Source organism: Canis lupus, chromosome 9 (genome assembly GCF_003254725.2).
Source record: "Canis lupus dingo isolate Sandy chromosome 9, ASM325472v2, whole genome shotgun sequence".
Taxonomy (NCBI): domain Eukaryota; kingdom Metazoa; phylum Chordata; class Mammalia; order Carnivora; family Canidae; genus Canis; species Canis lupus.
In genome coordinates this window covers 46,781,506-46,787,676 of record NC_064251.1, presented here as the reverse complement: position 1 = coordinate 46,787,676, position 6,171 = coordinate 46,781,506, and the positions used below count along the sequence as shown (strand labels likewise).

Genomic DNA, 6,171 nt, shown 5'->3' with positions numbered 1-6,171 from the left:
GGGAGCCCGATGTGGGACTCACAGATCTCCAGGACCACACCCTGGGCCTAAGGCAGACGCTCAACCACTGAGCCACTCAGGCATCCCTTTTAGCAATATTTTCAAAAAGACTGAGTCCCATTGTCAAGATTATATCCAAATTATTTTGTTCTAAAATGCCAATTGTAATGGAAGTAGTTTAATCTATCCTAAACACTATTCAAAGTAATCACGTCTTATCTTGTCTCAATAACATAAATCTCGAAGGTGGCAAGTCAAGAATTCAGCTAACAGGGGCAAGGTCCTTGTAAATTCTTTCTGTAAATTATAGTAAAGGGCATGACCCCATTGTAGTGTCAAAGTGGGTTGGAAGTGGGACACCTGAGTGGCTCAGTGGTTGAGAGCCTGCCTTTGGCTCGGCATGATCCCGAATTCCCAGGTTCGAGTCCCACATCGGGCTCCTTGCACGGAGCCTGCTTCTCCTCTGCCTGTGTCTCTGCCTCTCTCTGTGTGTCTCTCATGAATAAATAAAATCTTTAAAAAACAACAACAAACAAACAAAACAAAGTGGTTTGGAAGTTAAGAGAAAATTGGCCTGAGTCTGGGGCTCAAATTTTTCCTTTTAGGAGCCTTGTGATATAACAAGAAACAAGGAGAAAGCCAGATCCCATCCCAAAAAAAGAATGTAACAAGAGGAAGTGGTTTATTTAAATTCTTTGGCCACATCTTTTCTCCCAGTAGAATCAAGTTCTTCCTCTACTTTCACTTTTTCTTTTGAATAAAAAATTGCCCCACTTTCTCATTTCCCATGTTAGGCATGCCTGTGGGATTAGGTTTATGTTTGAACCAGCTAGTTGCTTCTTGTCTCTTAGCAAGCTCTGCCATATGATCAAGGACAGTCTTCTTGTTGTCATGACAACCGACATTTACATAAGCAAGAACTAGGGGAAAACGTTGTTTGGAATGATTTGTGGTAAATTTCATCGTAATGGAAAGATAAAGCATCAGTTTGGCGGGGTTGCAGCTAGAATTGGGACAACAGAACAGACTTCGTATTCCTTTTAGTCAGATCTATTTGATAGGTACCACTTTGGGCTATCATATGTACTGGCATACCTGAAAAAAAAGAAAAAATGTGAAATCTTTAATTCTGTCTTTAATCACATTTTCAGTAGCAATCAGGACATTGTGTGTTTGTGGGAGGGGGAAAGGGGCCTGTTCTAAAACAAAGGCTATTGACCTAAAAAACTTGTGACACCTGAGGGGATTCAGAGATAGCCCTCATAAGGGATATGGCAGAGATTACTCATTCAAATCCACGTTCTCTTCTGTGCACAGTGCCTGATGACATTAACTAGGCTCCCTTGCCCTTATGTATGACCATGTGATTGAGTTCAGCCAATGGACTGTGTGCAGGAGAGCTTGCATCCCTTTCAGGCCTGGCTTATAGAAACCTCCCACAGTTTCTCCCCCCATGTGTTCTGTTTCCATCAGGCTGGAATGGAGGTGACACCAGGGTGGAGACTTCATCATCTGACCCCTACCTAAATGACTGCATGAAGAAGGGCCCCACCAGCTTACTTACCAGCTCGGTAGCAAGAAATAAACTTCTGTTACCATTATAGAGGGGTACCCGGCTAGCTCAGTTGGTGGAGCATGTGACTCTTGATCTCAAAGTTGTAAATTTGAGCCCCAGATTGAATGGAGAGATTACCTTTAAAAAGTCTTTATTTATTTTTTTTTTTAATTTTTATTTATTTATGATAGTTACAGAGAGAGAGAGAGGCAGAGACACAGGCAGAGGGAGAAGCAGGCTCCATGCACCGGGAGCCCGATGTGGGATTCGATCCCGGGTCTTCAGGATCGCGCCCTGGGCCAAAGGCAGGCACCAAACCGCTGCTCCACCCAGGGATCCCTAAAAAGTCTTTAGAAGTGCTTGACTGGTTCAGTCAATAGAGCATGCGACTCTTGATCTCAGGGCTGTGAGTTTGAGCCCCATGTTGAGACTAGGGATTATTTAAAAATAAAATCTTAAAAATTTTTAAAAATAAATATTAATACTCTTTTTAAAAAACCCATTATTTGTGGGCAGCCCCAGTGGCTCAATGGTTCAGCAGTTTAGCTCTGCCTTCAGCCCAGGGTGTGATCCTGAAGTCCCGAGGTTGAGTCCCATGTCAGGCTCCCTGCATTGAAGCCTGCTTCTCCCTCTGTGTCTCTGCCTCTCTCTCTCTGTCTCATGAATAAATAAAATCTTTTAAAAAATCAATTATAAAAAAAATCCATTATATGTTTTAAGGTCAAATCATTGCAGCAGTTAACCTACTCTAACACAAAGGAGTTGAATCAGATAGGCAAGAGGCTAACCAACTGGCAGAGGTTATGACTGTGTGACACCAAAGCTTTGTAGAAATTAGTAAAATACTAGAGTCAGCTCGGATAACCAAAAATTTTGTAGTATAAGTATGTTCCATGTAATATCTGAAATTAAAATTTAGTGGAGTATTCTGTATTTTTATTTGTTAAATCTGGCAGCTCTATCCCTGGCTGCCCTTTTGAGAAACACTGCTGTGGGCAGCTGCTCTTTCCTCCAAAGGATATTGCCTTCCTTCTGAAGCATAAGCAGTCCACACCTGGTCATCTGGAGCCAACCTGCTCATTCCGTACCTCGTATTCTGTCATCTTGCTAATTTTCCCAAGGGTAAGTCCCTCAGTCACCTCTCATTTTGTTCCTGACATCCTCAAGCTGTACTGGGTTTTCTCTGAATGCACGTACCCCATTTTGGACTTTACTCCATCTTTGAAGCTCTTGCCATCTTATTATCCTCCCTACCCACTTTACTGTCATCAACCAACTTCCCTCTCATTTATGAAAGACTGACATCCGGTTTACAGTGTCTCTTCACCCAAGGCCTGCTATCATCTGGGGTGACCCATCCATTACCTTGGCCTCTCTTTTTTTTTCTTTTTGACTACTTAAAATCCATTATCTTGGGGCGCCTGGGTGGCTCAGTGGTTGAGCATCTGCCTTTAGCTCAGCTCATGATCCTGAGGTCCTGGGATCGAGTCCCACATCAGGCTCCTCAAGGAGAACCTGCTTCTCCCTCTGCCTGTGTTTCTGCCTCTCTCTGTGTCTCTCATGAATAAATAAATAAAATCTTTAAAAAATAATAAAAATCTATTATCTTATACTCTTACATCCTGGAATCTTAAACATTTAACTGATTACTACTGTCTAGGCTTCCAGTCTCTCACTTTTCCCAAAGCCCCTCTTCCATTTCAAGGATTCTCCTAGACCCTTAACTTCTCAACCATCAGCTGCCTCCTTTTCCCTAAAGTTCTCAACCATTAGCCACCTCCTTTTTTTTTTTTCCAAGTTAGATAATGAGCAAATAGATAAAGGTCTTAGATATATCTAACTGCCTACTAGACATCTCCATTTGGATGTCCTGAAGTCACCTCAAGCTCAACATATTCCAACTGAATTCATCATCTCTTCCCTTTTCTTTTTTTCCCCCTTTCTTTTTTAAAGACTTTATTTTTAAGTAATCTCTACACCCAATGTGGGGCTCAAACTTATAATCCTGAGATCAAGAGCTTCATGCTCTACTGACTGAACCAGCCAGGTGCCCCTTCTCCTTCCCTATCTGCTCCTCATCTATGTTCTCTATCAAAATTCTATCATGGGATCCCTGGGTGGCGCAGCGGTTTGACGCCTGCCTTTGGCCCAGGGCGTGATCCTGGAGACTCAGGATCGAGTCCCACGTCGGGCTCCCGGTGCATGGAGCCTGCTTCTCCCTCTGCCTGTGTCTCTGTGCCTCTCTCTCTCTCTCTGTGACTATCATAAATAAATAAAAATTAAAAAAAAACAAAACAAAAAACAAAATTCTATCACCATTTGATCAACCACAAAACCTGGGACTACCCTTTATTCCTTCCTCTTGTTCATCATTACATTTCCAGTCATTCACCAAATATTAACTCCTAAGCATCTGTAAAATCAGTGCACTTCATCTCCACTACTGCTACCTGAGTTCAAACTGCCAACTTCCCTCATCTAGATGACCTCAACAGCCACCTAATTCGTCTCCTGCCTCTAGTCTCAGCCCCTCCAGTGCCTCTGTCACATTGTAGTCCTAGTGAGCTTTCTATAAATCATATTATATTAGATTATATTCTCCTGCAGCAGTATCTAAACTCTCTGAAAAAGGGATAAAGAGCTCTTATATGTTCCAGGTCCTGCATTTCTCTCCAGCCTTAGCTCTCCTTGCTCTCCTTCCTGTACTCTGGGCTCTAGCCACACTGAATTTCTTGACCTTTCCTTTTTTTTTTTTTTTTTCTAAGATTTTATTTATTCATTCATGAGACACACACACACACACGAGGCAGAGACACAGGCAGAGGGAGAAGCAGGTTCCATGTAGGGAGCCTAACATGGGACTCAATCCAGGGTCTCCAGGATCATGTCCTGGGCTGAAGGCAGGGACTAAACCACTGAGCCACCCAGGGATCCCCTAGGCATTTGTTTATAGTCTACCTCTAGCTGACTCACCTTCTCTCTACCCTTCAATTACCAGTTTTATCTGACACTCTAATTTGGGTTAGGTGTCTGTCCCATGTCCTCCACTGGCAATGTGTGCTTGCGGTTATAACATCACACTAAACTGAAATTACCTGTGCGTGCCTGTCACCGGACCAAGATTGCTCATTGGTGTTTACAATACTCAGCTCTACTTGAACACACAGTAGATACCCTGGTTATGCATTTTTAACAAAAGAAGAAAGAAGGAAAGAAGAAAGAAAGAAAGAAAGAAAGAAAGAAGAAAGAAAGAAAGAAAGAAAGAAAGAAGAAGAGAACGAAAGAAATAAAGAAAGAAAGAAAGAAAGAAGAAAGAAAGAAAGAAAGAAAGAAAAGAAGAAAGAGAGAGGGAGGGGAGGAGAGAGGGAGGGAGGAAGGAAGGAAGGAAGGGGAAAGGAAGGAAGGAAGGGAAGAAGAAGAAGAAAGAAAGAAAGAAGAAGAAAGAAAGAAGAAAGAAAGAAGAAAGAAAAAGAAAGAAAGAAAAAGAGAAAGAAAGAAAGAAGAAAGAAAGAAAAGAAGAAAGAAAGAAAGAAAGAAAGAAAGAAAGAAAGAAAGAAAGAAAAAGAGACTCCTGGGTGGCTCAGAGGTTGAGCATCTGCCTTCAGCTCAGGGCATGATTCTGGAGTTCCTGGATAGAGTCCCACATTGGGCTCTCTGTATGGAGCCTGTTTCTCCCTCTACCTGTGTCTCTGTCTCTCTCTGTCTCTGTGTGTGTCTCTCATGAATAAATATACAAAATCTTAAAAAAAAAAAAAAAAGAAAACCTTAAGATAGGCTAAAGGTCATCCAAAGCCAGGTGGGAGCAGTGGGTTGTAATAATCCTAAGGACATAAGGTTACAGTGTTGGAGCCCCTGGCTGGCTCTGTCAGAAGAACATGAGAGTCTCAATCTCTGGGTCATGAGTTTGAGCCCCATGTTGGGTGTAGAGATGACTTAGGTCGCTAAATAATTTTAAAAAGAAAAAAGTTATTACATCAGTTAGCTTTTGTTGCAGAATAAACCATGTCAATAGGTAGTAGCTTAAAACAACAATCACAGGACCCTGGCTGGCTCAGTTGGTAGAGCATGTGACTCTTGATCTCAGAGTTGTGCGTTTGAGCCCCATGTTGGAAAATTAAAAAGCCCTCAATAATATACTTATCTTACATTTCTGCAGCTTAGCAATTTGGGTTGGCTCAGCTGGATTGTTCTTCCGGTCTGCTTAGCTTCTGATTGACTGGGGGCTGTCTGGTCTTGCCCTCCGCTGACAGTTTATCTCCACTTCCTGTGATCTGTTCTCCAGCAGAGTAGCCTGGACTGGTTTTCATGGCTGTTGGCAGAGTTCCAAAAGAACAGGCAGCGTCACACAGGGCCTCTTAAGGCCTGCTTAGAACTGACACAATTCCAATTCCACTGCATTCTCATGATCAAAGGGAGTCTCAAGGCCAGCCAGAATTCAAGGAATAAGGAAATAGACTCCGCTTCTTGGGGATGAGCTGTAAAGTTGCATTGCGAAGGGGAGCAGATATAGGAAAGTGAAGGATTGTGGCAATTTTTGCAATCTATTGAAGATATCCCATAAAATAAACTATTTGACTAAAATGTATAAAGAAGCACAACTTCGTAGAAAGCATCAT

At 42.3% G+C, this 6,171-nt stretch overlaps 1 long non-coding RNA gene across 1 annotated transcript; it reads right to left on the bottom strand.

Annotated features, from left to right (window-relative positions):
* Positions 1-665: 665 nt before the first annotated feature.
* On the bottom strand, positions 666-5,901 carry LOC118355842 (uncharacterized). Its single transcript, XR_004819081.2, has 2 exons — positions 5,702-5,901; positions 666-1,095 (listed from the first exon to the last, which is right to left on the bottom strand). It is a non-coding gene; the product is annotated as an uncharacterized LOC118355842 (long non-coding RNA).
* Positions 5,902-6,171: the final 270 nt, after the last annotated feature.